The 27827-nt window shown below is 45.8% G+C and overlaps 2 long non-coding RNA genes across 4 annotated transcripts in view; one reads left to right on the forward strand and one right to left on the reverse strand.

The window, feature by feature from the left end:
* The window catches only part of LOC140604941 (uncharacterized), a 67213-nt gene that overhangs the window by 18038 nt on the left and 21348 nt on the right, over positions 1–27827 (reverse strand). For all 3 annotated transcript variants that reach the window (XR_012007744.1, XR_012007742.1, XR_012007743.1), the window contains exons 3-5: positions 21410–21607; positions 13597–13794; positions 5749–5946 (exon numbers count right to left, since the gene is read on the reverse strand). This is a non-coding gene — a long non-coding RNA (uncharacterized lncRNA). The remainder of the gene's footprint in view (positions 1–5748; positions 5947–13596; positions 13795–21409; positions 21608–27827) is intronic.
* LOC140604948 (uncharacterized) lies at positions 18564–19878 on the forward strand. The gene is made up of 2 exons (XR_012007749.1): positions 18564–18726; positions 19602–19878. It is a non-coding gene; the product is annotated as an uncharacterized lncRNA (long non-coding RNA).

Genomic DNA, 27827 nt, shown 5'->3' on the forward strand with positions numbered 1-27827 from the left:
TTTCACAAAATAGTATTAAAAAATACCTATGTTCAGCCAAGATATGTGGAAAAAAGAGGACAGGGTTTTTTGAAACTTTTCACAAAATATTGTCACAAAAGATACCTATATTTAGCCAACATATGTGTAGAAAAGAAGACGGGGTTTTTGTTTTTTTTTTTTTGAAGCTTTTCACAAAATATTGGAACAAAAAGTACCTCTGTATCACTATGATATGTATAAAAATGACAAGGTTATCTGAAGATTCTCACAAAATATGGCACTATAAATCCTGTATTTGGCGACCTTATGTCTGTGATAAAGAACAGGGTTTTTTGAACTTTTTCACAAAATATTGAAACTGAAAGTACCTACATTTTGCCACAATATGTATAAAAAAGAGGAGAAGGGGTTTTTTTCAACCCTCTCACAAGAAGCAATGTTAGGAGGCATGAGGGGAAAAAAAAAAACAATGGCTTTCGTTGAGATAAAAAACAACCGATTGAGATGTTTGAGATAAAAAAACACCCGATTGAGATGTTTGAGATAAAAAACATCGGATTAAAAAAAATCCGAATGAGATGTTTGAGATAAAAAACATCCAAATTCAAAAAAAAAATCCAATTTCAAACTTTATGGGGTTATTTTTATTGATGGAGGATTTTCCTTACATTTGTGGAGCCTATAAAAAGGCCACAGGGTCATTGACTCAAATCATAAGCAAATTATTAGTAGTCATATAAATTTACCAACAAATTGATTTGTACTATTTTGGGACCTATTTCAACCTATTTTCAGAGGGCTCACAAGATTTATAAACATAAAGGATGTAATTCTAAAGTGGCACAACTTCTCCAGAAATGAGACACAGAGATCACGTGCCCAGCTCCTACTGTGTAGCAGTGACTATTAAAGGCTGGCTCTCTAGGCTTCACATCTTCTTTGGGACCGAAGCAGACAAGGGGACACTGCCTATGTTCTGTAACAGGTCAGTTATGCTCAATATCAAACTTTGGTTCACAGAATTAATGGTGGAAGTTGTAGCTACCTTTATCCTGGGTAAGATAAGAAGTTATGTTCCTGCATTGTTTGTGACATGGCCGGACAACCAATGGAAATTCCTGGGTTGTTTCAAAAAGATGTGCCAGTTTATGGTGAAGAAGACCCTTATTTATGTCCTGAGTTCTCTTGCGTCCATTATACACAATCTAATTGTTGGAGAAGTCTTCATCAATAAGCTATATTACTTTCTACACAAAAAGATGGTTTCTGAACCCACAGCTGTGGTTGTCGTTTAGCTACTCTTACACCTACTCACCCTGCAGTCGTTGGGGGGATACTTGGCACCCGGAGGAGAGCAAAGGACTTTCCTCGCTTATCTACTGCCACTGGAGGCTTGTGTGCATGCTCGGCTCTCTCCCCGAGCCTGGCCCATTCTATCCTCTCACAAAGAACATAATAACATAAGAACATTTAAATAAATAAATAAATAAATAAATAATAAATAAATAAATAAATAAATAAATAAATAAAATCTCAATTTTTTAGATGAGGATATTCGTAAAAATGTGGCCAGAGGTTTTGTTTGTCTTTTTTTTGTTTTGTTTTTTGTTTTTTGTTTTTTGTTTTTTGTTTTTTTGTGGCCATAGGTTTTGAAACCTGTCACAAACTATTGTCACAAAAAATACCTACGTTCACCCAGGATATGTGTAAGAAAGAGGTTGGGTTTTCGAAGCCTTTCACAAAAACTTGTCACAAAAGAAATGTGTATGTTAGACCAGGATACATGTATAAAAGATGATATGGTTTTTGAAAGCGTGTCACACACAAAAGTTGTCACAAAAAATAACTAGGTTCAGCCAGGAGACGTGTAAAACACAGGACAAGGTTTTGAAGTCTTTTTCACAAAATAGTATTAAAAAATACCTATGTTCAGCCAAGATATGTGGAAAAAAGAGGACAGGGTTTTTTGAAACTTTTCACAAAATATTGTCACAAAAGATACCTATATATTTTTTTTTAATTTTGTGACTTTTTATTTTTTTTTAAATTTTTTTGTTTATTTATGATAGTCACAGAGAGAGAGAGAGAGAGAGGCAGAGACACAGGCAGAGGGAGAAGCAGGCTCCATGCACTGGGAGCCCGATGTGGGATTCGATCCCGGGTCTCCAGGATAGCGCCCTAGGCCGAAGGCAGGCGCCCAACCGCTGCGCCACCTAGGGATCCCAAAAGATACCTATATTTAGCCAGCATATGTGTAGAAAAGAAGACGGGGTTTTTTTTTTTTTTTTGAAGCTTTTCACAAAATATTGGAACAAAAAGTACCTCTGTATCACTATGATATGTATAAAAATGACAAGGTTATCTGAAGCTTCTCACAAAATATTGTCACTATAAATCCTGTATTTGGCCAGCTTATGTGTGTGATAAAGAACAGGGTTTTTTGAAGTTTTTCACAAAATATTGAAACTGAAAATACCTACATTTTGCCACAATATGTATAAACAAGAGGACAAGGGGTTTTTTCAACCCTCTCACAAGAAGCAATGTTAGGAGGCATGAGGGGAAAAAAAAAACAATGGCTTCCGTTGAGATAAAAAACATCCGATTGACATGTTTGAGATAAAAAAACACCCGATTGAGATGTTTGAGATAAAAAACATCGGATTAAAAAAAATCCGATTGAGATGTTTCAGATAAAAAACATCCAATTTCAAAAAAAAAATCCAATTTCAAACTTTATGGGGTTATTTTTATTGATGGAGGATTTTCCTTACATTTGTGGAGCCTATAAAAAGGCCACAGGGTCACTGACTCAAATCATAAGCAAATTATTAGCAGTCATATAAATTTACCAACAAATTGATTTGTACTATTTTGGGACCTATTTCAACCTATTTTCAGAGGGCTCACAAGATTTATAAACATAAAGGATATAATTCTAAAGTGGCACAACTTCTCCAGAAATGAGACACAGAGATCACGTGCCCAGCTCCTACTGTATAGCAGTGACTATTAAAGGCTGGCTCTCTAGGCTTCACATCTTCTTTGGGACCGAAGCAGACAAGGGGACACTGCCTATGTTCTGTAACAGGTCAGTTATGCTCAATATCAAACTTTGGTTCACAGAATTAATGGTGGAAGTTGTAGCTACCTTTATCCTGGGTAAGATAAGAAGTTATGTTCCTGCATTGTTCGTGACATGGCCGGACAACCAATGGAAGTTCCTGGGTTGTTTCAAAAAGATGTGCCAGTTTATGGTGAAGAAGACCCTTATTTATGTCCTGAGTTCTCTTGCGTCCATTATACACAATCTAATTGTTGGAGAAGTCTTCATCAATAAGCTATATTACTTTCTACACAAAAAGATGGTTTCTGAACCCACAGCTGTGGTTGTCGTTTAGCTACTCTTACACCTACTCACCCTGCAGTCGTTGGGGGGATACTTGGCACCCGGAGGAGAGCAAAGGACTTTCCTCGCTTATCTACTGCCACTGGAGGCTTGTGTGCACGCTCGGCTCTCTCCCCGAGCCTGGCCCAGTCTGTCCTCTCACAAGGAACACTGGCTCACAACTGTGAGTGGAAACATTGATATTGAAACCCTAATGCTCAGCAGCCTGACAGGGAGGCCGGAGACCAATGTGCAAGTTGGTCTGATCCGCCTCCGCGTCTGATGTCACATGAACTTGCAGCCCGTACCAACCGACACACAGCTCCGTTCTGCCACAGTTGTCACAAGGAAGCTTATTTCGCTGAACTCCACCCAGTGACACCGTCTCTATGTGGCAAAGCCAGTTATTTATGCTGCATCGATCCTAATCCTTTCAGAAGAACTTCTACAACCTATGGTGTTACCTTCATCAATTGAGCCCCTCACCCCCTCAGCCCCCAGAGCACATTTGGTTCTTCTTGAATCTGTGTCTCCTTGATTTCTTTTTTTTCTTTTCAAGATTTTATTTTTTTCATCAGAGACACACACACAGAGAGAGAGAGAGAGTCAAAGACACAGGCAGAGGGAGAAGCAGGCTCCATGCAGGGAGCCCGACGTGGGACTTGATCCCGTGTCTCTAGGATTAGGCCCTGGGCTGAGGCAGTGCTAAACCGCTGAGCTACCCGGGCTGCCCCTTTGATTTCAGTACAGTTTTTTTTTGTTTTGTTTTTTTGTGTGTGTGTTTGTTTTTGCAGCCTCAACTCTGTCCTGTTTCACATACTGAGCAAATAAAGTTCCTTTCAGGCAATGGCATGTCTGCAGCCTTACTGCTCCATTCTAGGCTGATTTCCTTCCAACCCTGTGTAGCTTAGGGTCTGTTGCAAGGCACCGAGGAAGAGGAGGGAAAACCAGGGTGATGGATAGAGAACTCCATGGCTTGGCAGGGGTTGGGGAGGGATGGGTACGCAACCTGGGTGATATATGCTGAATGGAGGATGGGGGTGGAGGTGGTTTCCAAGGCTGATGGTCTGGGACACGGCAGCCCAGAAGGCTCTGGGGATGTGTCCCCTTTCCCGGAGAAGTTCAAAGTCCGACACAGAGAACTCTGAACTGGTTGAAAGCATCTTTACCACTTGTAAGGCATATATCCCAAATTTGACCAGGGTAGAGCCAGCCTCTTGAGGACTGAGCTGGGGGAAGGGACAGCTCCCCGCAAACTCATCTTCAAGGGACCCATGTTGGGATGGGTGATGGTGAAATTCAGAGGGCTCACGAGAACGCGCCCCTTGGGTCAGGAGAAACCCTGTGGAGGGGAAAGGATGTGAGTGGAATGACCTTCCCCAGAGCACCTCGCAGGTCCTGAGGCTGCCCTGGAAGTTTGAGCCTGCCTCATTTCGATCTGTGCCCAGCATTGAGTTGGCTTCTACCTCTCCCTCTGCACATTCCCCCTCTCATGCCCTCTTTCTAACAAATAAATAAATAAAATATTTTTAAAGACTATTTATGTATTATGAGAGACATACACTCAGAGGCAGAGGCGTAGGCAGAGGGAGAAGCAGGCTCCCCGTGGGAAGCCCGATTTGGGACTCCATCTCAGGATGCCAGGATCATGACGTGAAGCCAAGGTAGACACTCAACCACTGAGCCACCCAGGCACCCATTAATAAATAAAATTTTTAATAAATATTTTAATAAATAAAAAATCAGTAAAGAGGGGGGCACTTGACAGGATGAGCACTGGGTGTTGTACTAGTGTTGGCAAATGGAACTCCAATAAAAAGGTATACAAAAAAATCAGTAAAATCAACAATGGGCAAAAATGTCAAAGAGACATTTCTCCGAAGGTATACAGTGGCCACCCAGCTTCTGAGGAAATGCTCAACATCGCTAATCATTACAGAAAGCAAATAGAACACAAATATATATCAAGTCACACCCATCAGGATAGTCACCATCAACAACAATAAGCAAGGGATCCCTGGGTGGCGCAGCGGTTTGGCGCCTGCCTTTGGCCCAGGGCGCGATCCTGGAGACCCGGGATCGAATCCCACGTCGGGCTCCCGGTGCATGGAGCCTGCTTCTCCCTCTGCCTATGTCTTTGACTCTCTCTCTCTCTCTCTCTCTCTCTCTCTGTGTGACTATCATAAATAAAAAAATAAATAAAAAAAACAACAATAAGCAAAAGGACCCCAAACCCAAATACCATAAATTAATGTGTGTTGGTGAGGATCTGGAGAAATCGGAACCCTGGCAAATGTTGGTGAAAAAGTAAAATGGCACATCAGACATCAGCTTGGAACATGGTGCCGGGTTTCCTCCAAATTAAGAAATAGACTTACCATGTGATGGAGCCAACTCCTTATTCATTTTACATCTGTAAGAACTGAAAGCCAACAGTATGAAGGGATCCCCGCTCATCCCTGTTCATCGCAGTGTTGTTCACAAGAGTCAAGATGTAGACGCAGCCCACGTGTCCACGCACAGAGGAACGGAGAAAGATCATGGGGCATCCAGCTCCAGTGGAACGAGCATCAATCCTAAGGAAGAAGTGAGTTCTGGACCCGCTGCCACATGAAATGAGCAGGTCGCAGCAAGACAAATACCCTATGATTCCACTTGTATGTCCTACCCGTCATAGTCAAATTTATAGAAACAGAAAGAAGACATGTGGGGCTGGTGGGGGTGAGGAGGAGCAAACAGGAAACTGTGGGTACAGACTTCCTGTTACAAAACGAACGGGTGCTAGAGATGCATTGTACGCCCCTGAGAATATTGATACCCCTGCTCATCTGTATCCTGGTTCCCGGTGAATGGTAGGGAATGTAATGTTATGAGTTTTTCACCATAATTTTTAACAGATTTAAGGAAGAAATTGGGGTGAAGATCCCTGGGGCCCTTGAAACCTTCCTGCCTTCCAAGAGGAAGCTCTGGGTGTGACCAATACAAAGTGTTGGTGGGTGAGGTTCATTTTGTGTTCCCAGCCAGCCCGTTTCAGCCTCCCATGGCAGCTCATGGGGCTCTGAGCCCCTCCAGAGTCCATAACGGGGAAGAGGCTCGAGGCTCCAGGGGTTCTCAGGAGTTGAGGGGCCAAGGTGGGAGGAGAAGGGCTGAGCAGGGATGGAAAGATGGGTAGAGGAGCAGCTGTGTGGGAGGGGGGCAGATTGAGGGATTCAAGACAGCCAAAGAGTCTAAGATGTGGCATTAAAAAAAAAAAGAAGGAAAGAAAGAAAGAAAGAAAGAAAGAAAGAAAGAAAGAAAGAAAGAAAGAAAGAAAGAAAGAAAGGAGGAAAGGAAGAAAGAAGAAGAAGAAAAGGGAGCGACCGGGTTGCTGAATACCTAGAGCATGAAACTCTTTCCTCAGGATGGTGGGCTCAGGCCCCAAGTAGAACTTATTTAAAAAAAAAAAAACAAAAAAAAACAGGGATCCCTGGGTGGCTCAGCAGTTTGGCGCCTGCCTTTGGCCCGGGGCACGATGCTGAGGTCCCGGGATCGAGTCCTGAATCGGGCTCCTGGCATGGAGCCTGCTTCTCCCTCTGCCTGTGTCTCTGCCTCTCTCTCTCTCTCTCTCTGTGACTATCATAAACAAATAAAAAAAATTAAAAAAAAAAGAAAAGGTGGGATCTCATACAATAGTATATTATTCACCCACAAGAAGGAAGAAACTCTTGCCTTTTGTGACAACATGGATGGACAACATGGATGAGGATATTGTGCTAAGAGCAGCCAGCGAGTCAAAGAGAGACAGATACTCTATGATCTTGCTTACAGGTGGAATCTGACAGAGAACTGTTTGCGGTTGCCTTGCCTGAGGGGCAGGGGGTGGTGGGGATGAGTAAAGGTGATCAAAAGATCAAATCTCCCAGATACATAAGTCCTAGAGGCGTAATGCACAGCGTGGTGACTACTGTTAAGGATACTGCATTGCAGGGGCACCTGGGTGGCTCAGTGGTTGAGCGTCTGCCTTTGGCTCAGGGCATGATCCTGGGGTCCCAGGATCGAGTCCTGCATCGGGGTCTCTGCATGGAGCCTGCTTCTCCCTCTGCCTGTGTCTCTGCCTCTCCCTCTCTGTATCTCTCATGAATAAATAAATAAAATCTTTAAAAAAAAATACTGCATTGCATTTTTGAAATTTGCTAAAAGCAAAAAGTATGACTACACAAAGTCATGGACATTAACTATGCTTATTGCGGTGATCACTTCACAATGTATACATATATCGAATCAGTGTGCCGTACACCTAGACTAATCCAACGTTACACGTCCATTTCATCTGGGAAAAAAGATATAAAAGGCAGTATTTCTGTCCTCTAAAGCCATCGAACAGAGAACCAAAATAGGGTGAAGAACATAGAGTGAGGGTTTCACGGGGAGATCCTGTTCCTTTGTATAGGAAAGTTAATGAAATTCTTCACTGGAGGAATCCCTGGGTGGCTCAGCGGTTTAGCACTTGCCTTTGGCCCAGGGCATGATCCTGGAGTCCCGGGATCGAGTCCCACATCGGGCTCCCTGCATGGAGCCTGCTTCTCCCTCCTCCTGTGTCTCTGCCTCTCTCTCTCTCTCTCTCTCTCTCTGTGTGTGTGTCTCATGCATAAATAAATAAAATCTTAAAAAAAAAAAAGAAATCCTTCATGGTGGGGTGACATCTGAGATGGGAAGAGAGGGCGGGAGCAGTGCTGCGAGTCTCCGGACAAAGATGATTTCCTGGAAAGGGAATAGATGCTGGGGAGCAGGGGGAGACCCAAGCTTGCGTGAGAGTTGAGGAAGGGTCAGAAAGCCCCTGTGGCCGGAACACATGGGGTGAGTAGGACAGCGCAGTATGGGCAGGAGCCAGGTTGGGTAGGGGCAGTGCTACTCAAAGGGCTGTCTGCAAGGAGGGGAGGAGCCTGGCCCAGGAGGCAGACGGTCCACATCACTAAGCGCCCTGTTGATTTCCACTAACATTTTCTTCATTGCAAGACTTTCTCAACTCAGGCGCTAACTTGACAGACCTGCTGGAATCTTCTTACAGACCAGCATTCCTAGTAGCTCCAACGTAGGACCTGTGGGCTGCAGGGACTTTGGGTTTTGATGTGACTCACAGGTGAGCAACATAAGGGCTTTGAGCAGAGGAACAACCCTGGGTTTTTGTTTTTAAGATTTTATTTATTTATTCATTCATGAGAGATACAGAGAGAGAGAGAGAGAGAGAGAGAGAGAGGCAGAGACACAGGCAGAGGGAGAAGCAGGCTCCATGCAGGGAGCCCGACACAGGAATCGATCCTAGGTCTCCAGGATCACCCCCTGGGCTGAAGGCGGCGCTAAACCGCTGAGCCACCCAGCTGTCCCTGTTGCTACTTCCTAGAGGGGAAAAACTGGGAAACCAAGACACTGTGCTGGCTTCGGGACGCAGCACCCCTACAGCTTCTTGGTAGCAGCAAGGTCACAGGATCGAGTCCCACATCGGGCTTCTTGTGGGGAGCCTGCTTCTCCCTCTGCCTCTGTCACTGCCTCTCTCTCTCTCATGAATAAATAAATAAAATCATAAAAAAAAAGAAGTAGCAACAGCTTCCTTAGCAAGCTGGATCTACAGGCCCTCCTAGGAGTTCTTTCTGGAAGCTGCCGCAGGAGCCTGCTTCCAAAGATATAAGTAAAAAATAAAAATTAAGTTAAGTAAGTAATATTCCCTAAAAAAGGAAAGCAGGCCATTTACTGATGGGTGATGATCTATCGACTGAAGATTATGAGGTTTTCTTTAACTGAGATTACGAGGTTTTCTTTTTTAAAGATTTTATTTATGCATGAGACACACACACACAGAGGCAGAGACACGGGCAGAGGGAGAAGCAGGCTCCTGGCAGGAAGCTTGATGCGGGACTCGAACCCAGGACCCCGGGATCACGCCCTTAGCCAAAGGCAGACGTTCAACCAGGGAGCCACCCAAATGCCCCAGATTTTGAGTTTTTCATTCCATCCCCCTGATGTCAAAAAAGGCGAGACAGAGAGAGAAGTCAGTCCCCATCATATGTTATATGGGCAAAGACTGAAGAAGTTTGGGCTTCTGGGACTAATCTTAATCAGCTGTGTATGGCTGGCCCAGAGCAGACCTATTTTGATGGGGATGACCCGAAACCCCAGGGAGACGTGAGCTCGTTGTCATGCAGCCCCTCTGCAGCTCGAACATGGAATGATTACTCTAGTCCCCATATCCACACCGGGAGCAAAACCGATTGGGGCTCCCTCCCAGGAGGAGGGACGTTCCTTCGTCTTGTATTGGCGACCACACTGGACGTTGCTGTGGTAAGCCTGTGTCGCTGTGTGTTGTGCCTAAGAGTGATCCCAGGAAAGCCCTGGCTTCTCTGTCTGGGGCCACTTCGGGGAGATGTGGGGGGAACAGCTCCAGCTCCCCTGCAGGAAGGCCCTCATCTCTGCTCAACACCCTCTGAGGCTACTTAGTGATTTTTCACCTTTACGTGCTAAAGTCTTCCCTCTTGGAAAACGGGGACTTGGTTGCTCCCTTCCCCATCACCACGACACATGAGCAATCTCCCAATAGTCTCTGCACTATTTTCCTAAGACCAATATTTAGTGTAGACGTTGTTATGTCTATTTAATGCCCGTCACGTTTGAGGCAAAGAGTTGTGATCACCGGCCCCAACCTTGGATTGTGGAGTCAAAACTGTGTATCTGGGACGCCTGGGTGGCTCAGTGGTTGAGTGTCTGCCTCTGACTCAGGGTGTGATCCTGGGGTCCTGGGGTGGAGTCCTCATCAGGCTTCCCTGCCCGGAGCCTATTTCTCCCTCTGCCTGTGTCTCTGCCTCTCTGTGTCTCTCATGAATAAATTAAAAAAATCTTTTTTTAAAAAATGTGTATCGGGATCCTTGGGTGGCTCAGTGGTTTAACACCTGCCTTTGGCCCAGGGCGTGATCCTGGAGTCCTGGGATCGAGTCCACATCAGGCTCCCTGCATGGAGCCTGCTTCTCCCTCTGCCTGTGTCTCTGCCTCTCTGTCTCTCTCTGTGTAACTATCATGAATAAATAAATAAAATCTTTAAAAAAAAATCCAATTGAGATTTTGAGATAAAAAACATCCGATTGAGATGTTTGAGATAAAAAACATCCAATTGAGATGTTTGAGATAAAAAATATCTGATTTCAAAAAAAAAAAAAAAGATTTCAAACTTTATGGGGTTATTTTATTGGTGGAGTGATTTTCTTTTCATTTGTGGAGCCTATAAAAAGGCCACAGGGTTATTGATGACTCAAATCATAGGCAAATTATTAGTAGTCATATGAATTTACCAACAAATTCATTTGTACTACTTTGGGACCTATTTCAACCTATTTTCAGAGGGCTCACAAGATTTATAAACATAAAGGATGTAATTCTAAAGTGGCACAACTTCTCCAGAAAAGAGACACAGAGAACACGTCCCCAGCTCCTACTGTATAGCAGTGACTATTAAAGGCTGGCTCTCTAGGCTTCACATCTTCTTTGGGACCGAAGCAGACAAGGGGACACTGCCTATGTTCTGTAACAGGTCAGTTATGCTCAATATCAAACTTTGGTTCACAGAATTAATGGTGGAAGTTGTAGCTACCTTTATCCTGGGTAAGATAAGAAGTTATGTTCCTGCATTGTTCGTGACATGGCCGGACAACCAATGGAAATTCCTGGGTTGTTTCAAAAAGATGTGCCAGTTTATGGTGAAGAAGACCCTTATTTATGTCCTGAGTTCTCTTGCGTCCATTATACACAATCTAATTGTTGGAGAAGTCTTCATCAATAAGCTATATTACTTTCTACACAAAAAGATGGTTTCTGAACCCACAGCTGTGGTTGTCGTTTAGCTACTCTTACACCTACTCACCCTGCAGTCGTTGGGGGGATACTTGGCACCCGGAGGAGAGCAAAGGACTTTCCTCGCTTATCTACTGCCACTGGAGGCTTGTGTGCACGCTCGGCTCTCTCCCCGAGCCTGGCCCAGTCTGTCCTCTCACAAGGAACACTGGCTCACAACTGTGAGTGGAAACATTGATATTGAAACCCTAATGCTCAGCAGCCTGACAGGGAGGCCGGAGACCAATGTGCAAGTTGGTCTGATCCGCCTCCGCGTCTGATGTCACATGAACTTGCAGCCCGTACCAACCGACACACAGCTCCGTTCTGCCACAGTTGTCACAAGGAAGCTTATTTCGCTGAACTCCACCCAGTGACACCGTCTCTATGTGGCAAAGCCAGTTATTTATGCTGCATCGATCCTAATCCTTTCAGAAGAACTTCTACAACCTATGGTGTTACCTTCATCAATTGAGCCCCTCACCCCCTCAGCCCCCAGAGCACATTTGGTTCTTCTTGAATCTGTGTCTCCTTGATTTCTTTTTTTTCTTTTCAAGATTTTATTTTTTTCATCAGAGACACACACAGAGAGAGAGAGAGAGAGTCAAAGACACAGGCAGAGGGAGAAGCAGGCTCCATGCAGGGAGCCCGACGTGGGACTTGATCCCGTGTCTCTAGGATTAGGCCCTGGGCTGAGGCAGTGCTAAACCGCTGAGCTACCCGGGCTGCCCCTTTGATTTCAGTACAGTTTTTTTTTGTTTTGTTTTTTTGTGTGTGTGTTTGTTTTTGCAGCCTCAACTCTGTCCTGTTTCACATACTGAGCAAATAAAGTTCCTTTCAGGCAATGGCATGTCTGCAGCCTTACTGCTCCATTCTAGGCTGATTTCCTTCCAACCCTGTGTAGCTTAGGGTCTGTTGCAAGGCACCGAGGAAGAGGAGGGAAAACCAGGGTGATGGATAGAGAACTCCATGGCTTGGCAGGGGTTGGGGAGGGATGGGTACGCAACCTGGGTGATATATGCTGAATGGAGGATGGGGGTGGAGGTGGTTTCCAAGGCTGATGGTCTGGGACACGGCAGCCCAGAAGGCTCTGGGGATGTGTCCCCTTTCCCGGAGAAGTTCAAAGTCCGACACAGAGAACTCTGAACTGGTTGAAAGCATCTTTACCACTTGTAAGGCATATATCCCAAATTTGACCAGGGTAGAGCCAGCCTCTTGAGGACTGAGCTGGGGGAAGGGACAGCTCCCCGCAAACTCATCTTCAAGGGACCCATGTTGGGATGGGTGATGGTGAAATTCAGAGGGCTCACGAGAACGCGCCCCTTGGGTCAGGAGAAACCCTGTGGAGGGGAAAGGATGTGAGTGGAATGACCTTCCCCAGAGCACCTCGCAGGTCCTGAGGCTGCCCTGGAAGTTTGAGCCTGCCTCATTTCGATCTGTGCCCAGCATTGAGTTGGCTTCTACCTCTCCCTCTGCACATTCCCCCTCTCGTGCCCTCTTTCTAACAAATAAATAAATAAAATATTTTTAAAGACTATTTATGTATTATGAGAGACATACACTCAGAGGCAGAGGCGTAGGCAGAGGGAGAAGCAGGCTCCCCGTGGGAAGCCCGATTTGGGACTCCATCTCAGGATGCCAGGATCATGACGTGAAGCCAAGGTAGACACTCAACCACTGAGCCACCCAGGCACCCATTAATAAATAAAATTTTTAATAAATATTTTAATAAATAAAAAATCAGTAAAGAGGGGGGCACTTGACAGGATGAGCACTGGGTGTTGTACTAGTGTTGGCAAATGGAACTCCAATAAAAAGGTATACAAAAAAATCAGTAAAATCAACAATGGGCAAAAATGTCAAAGAGACATTTCTCCGAAGGTATACAGTGGCCACCCAGCTTCTGAGGAAATGCTCAACATCGCTAATCATTACAGAAAGCAAATAGAACACAAATATATATCAAGTCACACCCATCAGGATAGTCACCATCAACAACAATAAGCAAGGGATCCCTGGGTGGCGCAGCGGTTTGGCGCCTGCCTTTGGCCCAGGGCGCGATCCTGGAGACCCGGGATCGAATCCCACGTCGGGCTCCCGGTGCATGGAGCCTGCTTCTCCCTCTGCCTATGTCTTTGACTCTCTCTCTCTCTCTCTCTCTCTCTGTGTGACTATCATAAATAAAAAAATAAATAAAAAAAACAACAATAAGCAAAAGGACCCCAAACCCAAATACCATAAATTAATGTGTGTTGGTGAGGATCTGGAGAAATCGGAACCCTGGCAAATGTTGGTGAAAAAGTAAAATGGCACATCAGACATCAGCTTGGAACATGGTGCCGGGTTTCCTCCAAATTAAGAAATAGACTTACCATGTGATGGAGCCAACTCCTTATTCATTTTACATCTGTAAGAACTGAAAGCCAACAGTATGAAGGGATCCCCGCTCATCCCTGTTCATCGCAGTGTTGTTCACAAGAGTCAAGATGTAGACGCAGCCCACGTGTCCACGCACAGAGGAACGGAGAAAGATCATGGGGCATCCAGCTCCAGTGGAACGAGCATCGATCCTAAGGAAGAAGTGAGTTCTGGACCCGCTGCCACATGAAATGAGCAGGTCGCAGCAAGACAAATACCCTATGATTCCACTTGTATGTCCTACCCGTCATAGTCAAATTTATAGAAACAGAAAGAAGACATGTGGGGCTGGTGGGGGCGAGGAGGAGCAAACAGGAAACTGTGGGTACAGACTTCCTGTTACAAAACGAACGGGTGCTAGAGATGCATTGTACGCCCCTGAGAATATTGATACCCCTGCTCATCTGTATCCTGGTTCCCGGTGAATGGTAGGGAATGTAATGTTATGAGTTTTTCACCATAATTTTTAACAGATTTAAGGAAGAAATTGGGGTGAAGATCCCTGGGGCCCTTGAAACCTTCCTGCCTTCCAAGAGGAAGCTCTGGGTGTGACCAATACAAAGTGTTGGTGGGTGAGGTTCATTTTGTGTTCCCAGCCAGCCCGTTTCAGCCTCCCATGGCAGCTCATGGGGCTCTGAGCCCCTCCAGAGTCCATAACGGGGAAGAGGCTCGAGGCTCCAGGGGTTCTCAGGAGTTGAGGGGCCAAGGTGGGAGGAGAAGGGCTGAGCAGGGATGGAAAGATGGGTAGAGGAGCAGCTGTGTGGGAGGGGGGCAGATTGAGGGATTCAAGACAGCCAAAGAGTCTAAGATGTGGCATTAAAAAAAAAAAGAAGGAAAGAAAGAAAGAAAGAAAGAAAGGAGGAAAGGAAGAAAGAAGAAGAAGAAAAGGGAGCGACCGGGTTGCTGAATACCTAGAGCATGAAACTCTTTCCTCAGGATGGTGGGCTCAGGCCCCAAGTAGAACTTATTTAAAAAAAAAAAAAACAAAAAAAAACAGGGATCCCTGGGTGGCTCAGCAGTTTGGCGCCTGCCTTTGGCCCGGGGCACGATGCTGAGGTCCCGGGATCGAGTCCTGAATCGGGCTCCTGGCATGGAGCCTGCTTCTCCCTCTGCCTGTGTCTCTGCCTCTCTCTCTCTCTCTCTCTGTGACTATCATAAACAAATAAAAAAAATTAAAAAAAAAAGAAAAGGTGGGATCTCATACAATAGTATATTATTCACCCACAAGAAGGAAGAAACTCTTGCCTTTTGTGACAACATGGATGGACAACATGGATGAGGATATTGTGCTAAGAGCAGCCAGCGAGTCAAAGAGAGACAGATACTCTATGATCTTGCTTACAGGTGGAATCTGACAGAGAACTGTTTGCGGTTGCCTTGCCTGAGGGGCAGGGGGTGGTGGGGATGAGTAAAGGTGATCAAAAGATCAAATCTCCCAGATACATAAGTCCTAGAGGCGTAATGCACAGCGTGGTGACTACTGTTAAGGATACTGCATTGCAGGGGCACCTGGGTGGCTCAGTGGTTGAGCGTCTGCCTTTGGCTCAGGGCATGATCCTGGGGTCCCAGGATCGAGTCCTGCATCGGGGTCTCTGCATGGAGCCTGCTTCTCCCTCTGCCTGTGTCTCTGCCTCTCCCTCTCTGTATCTCTCATGAATAAATAAATAAAATCTTTAAAAAAAAATACTGCATTGCATTTTTGAAATTTGCTAAAAGCAAAAAGTATGACTACACAAAGTCATGGACATTAACTATGCTTATTGCGGTGATCACTTCACAATGTATACATATATCGAATCAGTGTGCCGTACACCTAGACTAATCCAACGTTACACGTCCATTTCATCTGGGAAAAAAGATATAAAAGGCAGTATTTCTGTCCTCTAAAGCCATCGAACAGAGAACCAAAATAGGGTGAAGAACATAGAGTGAGGGTTTCACGGGGAGATCCTGTTCCTTTGTATAGGAAAGTTAATGAAATTCTTCACTGGAGGAATCCCTGGGTGGCTCAGCGGTTTAGCACTTGCCTTTGGCCCAGGGCATGATCCTGGAGTCCCGGGATCGAGTCCCACATCGGGCTCCCTGCATGGAGCCTGCTTCTCCCTCCTCCTGTGTCTCTGCCTCTCTCTCTCTCTCTCTCTCTCTCTGTGTGTGTGTCTCATGCATAAATAAATAAAATCTTAAAAAAAAAAAGAAATCCTTCATGGTGGGGTGACATCTGAGATGGGAAGAGAGGGCGGGAGCAGTGCTGCGAGTCTCCGGACAAAGATGATTTCCTGGAAAGGGAATAGATGCTGGGGAGCAGGGGGAGACCCAAGCTTGCGTGAGAGTTGAGGAAGGGTCAGAAAGCCCCTGTGGCCGGAACACATGGGGTGAGTAGGACAGCGCAGTATGGGCAGGAGCCAGGTTGGGTAGGGGCAGTGCTACTCAAAGGGCTGTCTGCAAGGAGGGGAGGAGCCTGGCCCAGGAGGCAGACGGTCCACATCACTAAGCGCCCTGTTGATTTCCACTAACATTTTCTTCATTGCAAGACTTTCTCAACTCAGGCGCTAACTTGACAGACCTGCTGGAATCTTCTTACAGACCAGCATTCCTAGTAGCTCCAACGTAGGACCTGTGGGCTGCAGGGACTTTGGGTTTTGATGTGACTCACAGGTGAGCAACATAAGGGCTTTGAGCAGAGGAACAACCCTGGGTTTTTGTTTTTAAGATTTTATTTATTTATTCATTCATGAGAGATACAGAGAGAGAGAGAGAGAGAGAGGCAGAGACACAGGCAGAGGGAGAAGCAGGCTCCATGCAGGGAGCCCGACACAGGAATCGATCCTAGGTCTCCAGGATCACCCCCTGGGCTGAAGGCGGCGCTAAACCGCTGAGCCACCCAGCTGTCCCTGTTGCTACTTCCTAGAGGAGAAAAACTGGGAAACCAAGACACTGTGCTGGCTTCGGGACGCAGCACCCCTACAGCTTCTTGGTAGCAGCAAGGTCACAGGATCGAGTCCCACATCGGGCTTCTTGTGGGGAGCCTGCTTCTCCCTCTGCCTCTGTCACTGCCTCTCTCTCTCTCATGAATAAATAAATAAAATCATAAAAAAAAAGAAGTAGCAACAGCTTCCTTAGCAAGCTGGATCTACAGGCCCTCCTAGGAGTTCTTTCTGGAAGCTGCCGCAGGAGCCTGCTTCCAAAGATATAAGTAAAAAATAAAAATTAAGTTAAGTAAGTAATATTCCCTAAAAAAGGAAAGCAGGCCATTTACTGATGGGTGATGATCTATCGACTGAAGATTATGAGGTTTTCTTTAACTGAGATTACGAGGTTTTCTTTTTTAAAGATTTTATTTATGCATGAGACACACACACACAGAGGCAGAGACACGGGCAGAGGGAGAAGCAGGCTCCTGGCAGGAAGCTTGATGCGGGACTCGAACCCAGGACCCCGGGATCACGCCCTTAGCCAAAGGCAGACGTTCAACCAGGGAGCCACCCAAATGCCCCAGATTTTGAGTTTTTCATTCCATCCCCCTGATGTCAAAAAAGGCGAGACAGAGAGAGAAGTCAGTCCCCATCATATGTTATATGGGCAAAGACTGAAGAAGTTTGGGCTTCTGGGACTAATCTTAATCAGCTGTGTATGGCTGGCCCAGAGCAGACCTATTTTGATGGGGATGACCCGAAACCCCAGGGAGACGTGAGCTCGTTGTCATGCAGCCCCTCTGCAGCTCGAACATGGAATGATTACTCTAGTCCCCATATCCACACCGGGAGCAAAACCGATTGGGGCTCCCTCCCAGGAGGAGGGACGTTCCTTCGTCTTGTATTGGCGACCACACTGGACGTTGCTGTGGTAAGCCTGTGTCGCTGTGTGTTGTGCCTAAGAGTGATCCCAGGAAAGCCCTGGCTTCTCTGTCTGGGGCCACTTCGGGGAGATGTGGGGGGAACAGCTCCAGCTCCCCTGCAGGAAGGCCCTCATCTCTGCTCAACACCCTCTGAGGCTACTTAGTGATTTTTCACCTTTACGTGCTAAAGTCTTCCCTCTTGGAAAACGGGGACTTGGTTGCTCCCTTCCCCATCACCACGACACATGAGCAATCTCCCAATAGTCTCTGCACTATTTTCCTAAGACCAATATTTAGTGTAGACGTTGTTATGTCTATTTAATGCCCGTCACGTTTGAGGCAAAGAGTTGTGATCACCGGCCCCAACCTTGGATTGTGGAGTCAAAACTGTGTATCTGGGACGCCTGGGTGGCTCAGTGGTTGAGTGTCTGCCTCTGACTCAGGGTGTGATCCTGGGGTCCTGGGGTGGAGTCCTCATCAGGCTTCCCTGCCCGGAGCCTATTTCTCCCTCTGCCTGTGTCTCTGCCTCTCTGTGTCTCTCATGAATAAATTAAAAAAATCTTTTTTTAAAAAATGTGTATCGGGATCCTTGGGTGGCTCAGTGGTTTAACACCTGCCTTTGGCCCAGGGCGTGATCCTGGAGTCCTGGGATCGAGTCCACATAAGGCTCCCTGCATGGAGCCTGCTTCTCCCTCTGCCTGTGTCTCTGCCTCTCTGTCTCTCTCTGTGTAACTATCATGAATAAATAAATAAAATCTTTAAAAAAAAATCCAATTGAGATTTTGAGATAAAAAACATCCGATTGAGATGTTTGAGATAAAAAACATCCAATTGAGATGTTTGAGATAAAAAATATCTGATTTCAAAAAAAAAAAAAAAAGATTTCAAACTTTATGGGGTTATTTTATTGGTGGAGTGATTTTCTTTTCATTTGTGGAGCCTATAAAAAGGCCACAGGGTTATTGATGACTCAAATCATAGGCAAATTATTAGTAGTCATATGAATTTACCAACAAATTCATTTGTACTACTTTGGGACCTATTTCAACCTATTTTCAGAGGGCTCACAAGATTTATAAACATAAAGGATGTAATTCTAAAGTGGCAAAACTTCTCCAGAAATGAGACACAGAGAACACGTCCCCAGCTCCTACTGTATAGCAGTGACTATTAAAGGCTGGCTCTCTAGGCTTCACATCTTCTTTGGGACCGAAGCAGACAAGGGGACACTGCCTATGTTCTGTAACAGGTCAGTTATGCTCAATATCAAACTTTGGTTCACAGAATTAATGGTGGAAGTTGTAGCTACCTTTATCCTGGGTAAGATAAGAAGTTATGTTCCTGCATTGTTTGTGACATGGCCGGACAACCAATGGAAGTTCCTGGGTTGTTTCAAAAAGATGTGCCAGTTTATGGTGAAGAAGACCCTTATTTATGTCCTGAGTTCTCTTGCGTCCATTATACACAATCTAATTGTTGGAGAAGTCTTCATCAATAAGCTATATTACTTTCTACACAAAAAGATGGTTTCTGAACCCACAGCTGTGGTTGTCGTTTAGCTACTCTTACACCTACTCACCCTGCAGTCGTTGGGGGGATACTTGGCACCCGGAGGAGAGCAAAGGACTTTCCTCGCTTATCTACTGCCACTGGAGGCTTGTGTGCACGCTCGGCTCTCTCCCCGAGCCTGGCCCAGTCTGTCCTCTCACAAGGAACACTGGCTCACAACTGTGAGTGGAAACATTGATATTGAAACCCTAATGCTCAGCAGCCTGACAGGGAGGCCGGAGACCAATGTGCAAGTTGGTCTGATCCGCCTCCGCGTCTGATGTCACATGAACTTGCAGCCCGTACCAACCGACACACAGCTCCGTTCTGCCACAGTTGTCACAAGGAAGCTTATTTCGCTGAACTCCACCCAGTGACACCGTCTCTATGTGGCAAAGCCAGTTATTTATGCTGCATCGATCCTAATCCTTTCAGAAGAACTTCTACAACCTATGGTGTTACCTTCATCAATTGAGCCCCTCACCCCCTCAGCCCCCAGAGCACATTTGGTTCTTCTTGAATCTGTGTCTCCTTGATTTCTTTTTTTTCTTTTCAAGATTTTATTTTTTTCATCAGAGACACACACACAGAGAGAGAGAGAGAGAGAGAGAGTCAAAGACACAGGCAGAGGGAGAAGCAGGCTCCATGCAGGGAGCCCGACGTGGGACTTGATCCCGTGTCTCTAGGATTAGGCCCTGGGCTGAGGCAGTGCTAAACCGCTGAGCTACCCGGGCTGCCCCTTTGATTTCAGTACAGTTTTTTTTTGTTTTGTTTTTTTGTGTGTGTGTTTGTTTTTGCAGCCTCAACTCTGTCCTGTTTCACATACTGAGCAAATAAAGTTCCTTTCAGGCAATGGCATGTCTGCAGCCTTACTGCTCCATTCTAGGCTGATTTCCTTCCAACCCTGTGTAGCTTAGGGTCTGTTGCAAGGCACCGAGGAAGAGGAGGGAAAACCAGGGTGATGGATAGAGAACTCCATGGCTTGGCAGGGGTTGGGGAGGGATGGGTACGCAACCTGGGTGATATATGCTGAATGGAGGATGGGGGTGGAGGTGGTTTCCAAGGCTGATGGTCTGGGACACGGCAGCCCAGAAGGCTCTGGGGATGTGTCCCCTTTCCCGGAGAAGTTCAAAGTCCGACACAGAGAACTCTGAACTGGTTGAAAGCATCTTTACCACTTGTAAGGCATATATCCCAAATTTGACCAGGGTAGAGCCAGCCTCTTGAGGACTGAGCTGGGGGAAGGGACAGCTCCCCGCAAACTCATCTTCAAGGGACCCATGTTGGGATGGGTGATGGTGAAATTCAGAGGGCTCACGAGAACGCGCCCCTTGGGTCAGGAGAAACCCTGTGGAGGGGAAAGGATGTGAGTGGAATGACCTTCCCCAGAGCACCTCGCAGGTCCTGAGGCTGCCCTGGAAGTTTGAGCCTGCCTCATTTCGATCTGTGCCCAGCATTGAGTTGGCTTCTACCTCTCCCTCTGCACATTCCCCCTCTCGTGCCCTCTTTCTAACAAATAAATAAATAAAATATTTTTAAAGACTATTTATGTATTATGAGAGACATACACTCAGAGGCAGAGGCGTAGGCAGAGGGAGAAGCAGGCTCCCCGTGGGAAGCCCGATTTGGGACTCCATCTCAGGATGCCAGGATCATGACGTGAAGCCAAGGTAGACACTCAACCACTGAGCCACCCAGGCACCCATTAATAAATAAAATTTTTAATAAATATTTTAATAAATAAAAAATCAGTAAAGAGGGGGGCACTTGACAGGATGAGCACTGGGTGTTGTACTAGTGTTGGCAAATGGAACTCCAATAAAAAGGTATACAAAAAAATCAGTAAAATCAACAATGGGCAAAAATGTCAAAGAGACATTTCTCCGAAGGTATACAGTGGCCACCCAGCTTCTGAGGAAATGCTCAACATCGCTAATCATTACAGAAAGCAAATAGAACACAAATATATATCAAGTCACACCCATCAGGATAGTCACCATCAACAACAATAAGCAAGGGATCCCTGGGTGGCGCAGCGGTTTGGCGCCTGCCTTTGGCCCAGGGCGCGATCCTGGAGACCCGGGATCGAATCCCACGTCGGGCTCCCGGTGCATGGAGCCTGCTTCTCCCTCTGCCTATGTCTTTGACTCTCTCTCTCTCTCTCTCTCTCTCTCTCTGTGTGACTATCATAAATAAAAAAATAAATAAAAAAAAAAACAATAAGCAAAAGGACCCCAAACCCAAATACCATAAATTAATGTGTGTTGGTGAGGATCTGGAGAAATCGGAACCCTGGCAAATGTTGGTGAAAAAGTAAAATGGCACATCAGACATCAGCTTGGAACATGGTGCCGGGTTTCCTCCAAATTAAGAAATAGACTTACCATGTGATGGAGCCAACTCCTTATTCATTTTACATCTGTAAGAACTGAAAGCCAACAGTATGAAGGGATCCCCGCTCATCCCTGTTCATCGCAGTGTTGTTCACAAGAGTCAAGATGTAGACGCAGCCCACGTGTCCACGCACAGAGGAACGGAGAAAGATCATGGGGCATCCAGCTCCAGTGGAACGAGCATCGATCCTAAGGAAGAAGTGAGTTCTGGACCCGCTGCCACATGAAATGAGCAGGTCGCAGCAAGACAAATACCCTATGATTCCACTTGTATGTCCTACCCGTCATAGTCAAATTTATAGAAACAGAAAGAAGACATGTGGGGCTGGTGGGGGCGAGGAGGAGCAAACAGGAAACTGTGGGTACAGACTTCCTGTTACAAAACGAACGGGTGCTAGAGATGCATTGTACGCCCCTGAGAATATTGATACCCCTGCTCATCTGTATCCTGGTTCCCGGTGAATGGTAGGGAATGTAATGTTATGAGTTTTTCACCATAATTTTTAACAGATTTAAGGAAGAAATTGGGGTGAAGATCCCTGGGGCCCTTGAAACCTTCCTGCCTTCCAAGAGGAAGCTCTGGGTGTGACCAATACAAAGTGTTGGTGGGTGAGGTTCATTTTGTGTTCCCAGCCAGCCCGTTTCAGCCTCCCATGGCAGCTCATGGGGCTCTGAGCCCCTCCAGAGTCCATAACGGGGAAGAGGCTCGAGGCTCCAGGGGTTCTCAGGAGTTGAGGGGCCAAGGTGGGAGGAGAAGGGCTGAGCAGGGATGGAAAGATGGGTAGAGGAGCAGCTGTGTGGGAGGGGGGCAGATTGAGGGATTCAAGACAGCCAAAGAGTCTAAGATGTGGCATTAAAAAAAAAAAGAAGGAAAGAAAGAAAGAAAGAAAGAAAGAAAGAAAGAAAGAAAGAAAGAAAGAAAGAAAGAAAGAAAGAAAGAAAGGAGGAAAGGAAGAAAGAAGAAGAAGAAAAGGGAGCGACCGGGTTGCTGAATACCTAGAGCATGAAACTCTTTCCTCAGGATGGTGGGCTCAGGCCCCAAGTAGAACTTATTTAAAAAAAAAAAAAACAAAAAAAAACAGGGATCCCTGGGTGGCTCAGCAGTTTGGCGCCTGCCTTTGGCCCGGGGCACGATGCTGAGGTCCCGGGATCGAGTCCTGAATCGGGCTCCTGGCATGGAGCCTGCTTCTCCCTCTGCCTGTGTCTCTGCCTCTCTCTCTCTCTCTCTGTGTGACTATCATAAACAAATAAAAAAAATTAAAAAAAAAAGAAAAGGTGGGATCTCATACAATAGTATATTATTCACCCACAAGAAGGAAGAAACTCTTGCCTTTTGTGACAACATGGATGGACAACATGGATGAGGATATTGTGCTAAGAGCAGCCAGCGAGTCAAAGAGAGACAGATACTCTATGATCTTGCTTACAGGTGGAATCTGACAGAGAACTGTTTGCGGTTGCCTTGCCTGAGGGGCAGGGGGTGGTGGGGATGAGTAAAGGTGATCAAAAGATCAAATCTCCCAGATACATAAGTCCTAGAGGCGTAATGCACAGCGTGGTGACTACTGTTAAGGATACTGCATTGCAGGGGCACCTGGGTGGCTCAGTGGTTGAGCGTCTGCCTTTGGCTCAGGGCATGATCCTGGGGTCCCAGGATCGAGTCCTGCATCGGGGTCTCTGCATGGAGCCTGCTTCTCCCTCTGCCTGTGTCTCTGCCTCTCCCTCTCTGTATCTCTCATGAATAAATAAATAAAATCTTTAAAAAAAAATACTGCATTGCATTTTTGAAATTTGCTAAAAGCAAAAAGTATGACTACACAAAGTCATGGACATTAACTATGCTTATTGCGGTGATCACTTCACAATGTATACATATATCGAATCAGTGTGCCGTACACCTAGACTAATCCAACGTTACACGTCCATTTCATCTGGGAAAAAAGATATAAAAGGCAGTATTTCTGTCCTCTAAAGCCATCGAACAGAGAACCAAAATAGGGTGAAGAACATAGAGTGAGGGTTTCACGGGGAGATCCTGTTCCTTTGTATAGGAAAGTTAATGAAATTCTTCACTGGAGGAATCCCTGGGTGGCTCAGCGGTTTAGCACTTGCCTTTGGCCCAGGGCATGATCCTGGAGTCCCGGGATCGAGTCCCACATCGGGCTCCCTGCATGGAGCCTGCTTCTCCCTCCTCCTGTGTCTCTGCCTCTCTCTCTCTCTCTCTCTGTGTGTGTGTGTGTGTCTCATGCATAAATAAATAAAATCTTAAAAAAAAAAAGAAATCCTTCATGGTGGGGTGACATCTGAGATGGGAAGAGAGGGCGGGAGCAGTGCTGCGAGTCTCCGGACAAAGATGATTTCCTGGAAAGGGAATAGATGCTGGGGAGCAGGGGGAGACCCAAGCTTGCGTGAGAGTTGAGGAAGGGTCAGAAAGCCCCTGTGGCCGGAACACATGGGGTGAGTAGGACAGCGCAGTATAGGCAGGAGCCAGGTTGGGTAGGGGCAGTGCTACTCAAAGGGCTGTCTGCAAGGAGGGGAGGAGCCTGGCCCAGGAGGCAGACGGTCCACATCACTAAGCGCCCTGTTGATTTCCACTAACATTTTCTTCATTGCAAGACTTTCTCAACTCAGGCGCTAACTTGACAGACCTGCTGGAATCTTCTTACAGACCAGCATTCCTAGTAGCTCCAACGTAGGACCTGTGGGCTGCAGGGACTTTGGGTTTTGATGTGACTCACAGGTGAGCAACATAAGGGCTTTGAGCAGAGGAACAACCCTGGGTTTTTGTTTTTAAGATTTTATTTATTTATTCATTCATGAGAGATACAGAGAGAGAGAGAGAGAGAGAGAGAGAGGCAGAGACACAGGCAGAGGGAGAAGCAGGCTCCATGCAGGGAGCCCGACACAGGAATCGATCCTAGGTCTCCAGGATCACCCCCTGGGCTGAAGGCGGCGCTAAACCGCTGAGCCACCCAGCTGTCCCTGTTGCTACTTCCTAGAGGGGAAAAACTGGGAAACCAAGACACTGTGCTGGCTTCGGGACGCAGCACCCCTACAGCTTCTTGGTAGCAGCAAGGTCACAGGATCGAGTCCCACATCGGGCTTCTTGTGGGGAGCCTGCTTCTCCCTCTGCCTCTGTCACTGCCTCTCTCTCTCTCATGAATAAATAAATAAAATCATAAAAAAAAAGAAGTAGCAACAGCTTCCTTAGCAAGCTGGATCTACAGGCCCTCCTAGGAGTTCTTTCTGGAAGCTGCCGCAGGAGCCTGCTTCCAAAGATATAAGTAAAAAATAAAAATTAAGTTAAGTAAGTAATATTCCCTAAAAAAGGAAAGCAGGCCATTTACTGATGGGTGATGATCTATCGACTGAAGATTATGAGGTTTTCTTTAACTGAGATTACGAGGTTTTCTTTTTTAAAGATTTTATTTATGCATGAGACACACACACACAGAGGCAGAGACACGGGCAGAGGGAGAAGCAGGCTCCTGGCAGGAAGCTTGATGCGGGACTCGAACCCAGGACCCCGGGATCACGCCCTTAGCCAAAGGCAGATGTTCAACCAGGGAGCCACCCAAATGCCCCAGATTTTGAGTTTTTCATTCCATCCCCCTGATGTCAAAAAAGGCGAGACAGAGAGAGAAGTCAGTCCCCATCATATGTTATATGGGCAAAGACTGAAGAAGTTTGGGCTTCTGGGACTAATCTTAATCAGCTGTGTATGGCTGGCCCAGAGCAGACCTATTTTGATGGGGATGACCCGAAACCCCAGGGAGACGTGAGCTCGTTGTCATGCAGCCCCTCTGCAGCTCGAACATGGAATGATTACTCTAGTCCCCATATCCACACCGGGAGCAAAACCGATTGGGGCTCCCTCCCAGGAGGAGGGACGTTCCTTCGTCTTGTATTGGCGACCACACTGGACGTTGCTGTGGTAAGCCTGTGTCGCTGTGTGTTGTGCCTAAGAGTGATCCCAGGAAAGCCCTGGCTTCTCTGTCTGGGGCCACTTCGGGGAGATGTGGGGGGAACAGCTCCAGCTCCCCTGCAGGAAGGCCCTCATCTCTGCTCAACACCCTCTGAGGCTACTTAGTGATTTTTCACCTTTACGTGCTAAAGTCTTCCCTCTTGGAAAACGGGGACTTGGTTGCTCCCTTCCCCATCACCACGACACATGAGCAATCTCCCAATAGTCTCTGCACTATTTTCCTAAGACCAATATTTAGTGTAGACGTTGTTATGTCTATTTAATGCCCGTCACGTTTGAGGCAAAGAGTTGTGATCACCGGCCCCAACCTTGGATTGTGGAGTCAAAACTGTGTATCTGGGACGCCTGGGTGGCTCAGTGGTTGAGTGTCTGCCTCTGACTCAGGGTGTGATCCTGGGGTCCTGGGGTGGAGTCCTCATCAGGCTTCCCTGCCCGGAGCCTATTTCTCCCTCTGCCTGTGTCTCTGCCTCTCTGTGTCTCTCATGAATAAATTAAAAAAATCTTTTTTTAAAAAATGTGTATCGGGATCCTTGGGTGGCTCAGTGGTTTAACACCTGCCTTTGGCCCAGGGCGTGATCCTGGAGTCCTGGGATCGAGTCCACATAAGGCTCCCTGCATGGAGCCTGCTTCTCCCTCTGCCTGTGTCTCTGCCTCTCTGTCTCTCTCTGTGTAACTATCATGAATAAATAAATAAAATCTTTAAAAAAAAATCCAATTGAGATTTTGAGATAAAAAACATCCGATTGAGATGTTTGAGATAAAAAACATCCAATTGAGATGTTTGGGATAAAAAATATCTGATTTCAAAAAAAAAAAAAAACGATTTCAAACTTTATGGGGTTATTTTATTGGTGGAGTGATTTTCTTTTCATTTGTGGAGCCTATAAAAAGGCCACAGGGTTATTGATGACTCAAATCATAGGCAAATTATTAGTAGTCATATAAATTTACCAACAAATTCATTTGTACTACTTTGGGACCTATTTCAACCTATTTTCAGAGGGCTCACAAGATTGATAAACATAAAGGATGTAATTCTAAAGTGGCACAACTTCTCCAGAAAAGAGACACAGAGAACACGTCCCCAGCTCCTACTGTATAGCAGTGACTATTAAAGGCTGGCTCTCTAGGCTTCACATCTTCTTTGGGACCGAAGCAGACAAGGGGACACTGCCTATGTTCTGTAACAGGTCAGTTATGCTCAATATCAAACTTTGGATCACAGAATTAATGGTGGAAGTTGTAGCTACCTTTATCCTGGGTAAGATAAGAAGTTATGTTCCTGCATTGTTCGTGACATGGCCGGACAACCAATGGAAATTCCTGGGTTGTTTCAAAAAGATGTGCCAGTTTATGGTGAAGAAGACCCTGATTTATGTCCTGAGTTCTCTTGCGTCCATTATACACAATCTAATTGTTGGAGAAGTCTTCATCAATAAGCTATATTACTTTCTACACAGAAAGATGGTTTCTGAACCCACAGCTGTGGTTGTCGTTTAGCTACTCTTACACCTACTCACCCTGCAGTCGTTGGGGGGATACTTGGCACCCGGAGGAGAGCAAAGGACTTTCCTCGCTTATCTACTGCCACTGGAGGCTTGTGTGCATGCTCGGCTCTCTCCCCGAGCCTGGCCCATTCTATCCTCTCACAAAGAACATAATAACATAAGAACATTTAAATAAATAAATAATAAATAAATAAATAAATAAATAAATAAATAAAATCTCAATTTTTTAGAAGAGGATATACGTAAAAATGTGGCCAGAGGTTTTGTTTGTCTTTTTTTTGTTTTGTTTTTTGTTTGTTGTTTTTTGTTTTTTGTGGCCAGAGGTTTTGAAACCTGTCACAAACTATTGTCACAAAAAATACCTACGTTCACCCAGGATATGTGTAAGAAAGAGGTTGGGTTTTCGAAGCCTTTCACAAAATCTTGTCACAAAAGAAATGTGTATGTTAGACCAGGATACATGTATAAAAGAGGATATGGTTTTTAAAGCGTGTCACACACAAACGTTGTCACAAAAAATAACTAGGTTAAGCCAGGAGACGTGTAAAACACAGGACAAGGTTTTGAAGTCTTTTTCACAAAATAGTATTAAAAAATACCTATGTTCAGCCAAGATATGTGGAAAAAAGAGGACAGGGTTTTTTGAAACTTTTCACAAAATATTGTCACAAAAGATACCTATATATTTTTTTTTAATTTTGTGACTTTTTATTTTTTTTAATTTTTTTTATTTATTTATGATAGTCACAGAGAGAGAGAGAGAGAGAGGCAGAGACACAGGCAGAGGGAGAAGCAGGCTCCATGTAATGGGAACCCGATGTGGGATTCGATCCCGGGTCTCCAGGATAGCGCCCTAGGCTGAAGGCAGGCGCCAAACCGCTGCGCCACCTAGGGATCCCAAAAGATACCTATATTT

The sequence above is a fragment of the Canis lupus genome, chromosome 1 (assembly GCF_048164855.1).
Source record: "Canis lupus baileyi chromosome 1, mCanLup2.hap1, whole genome shotgun sequence".
Lineage (NCBI taxonomy): Eukaryota > Metazoa > Chordata > Mammalia > Carnivora > Canidae > Canis > Canis lupus.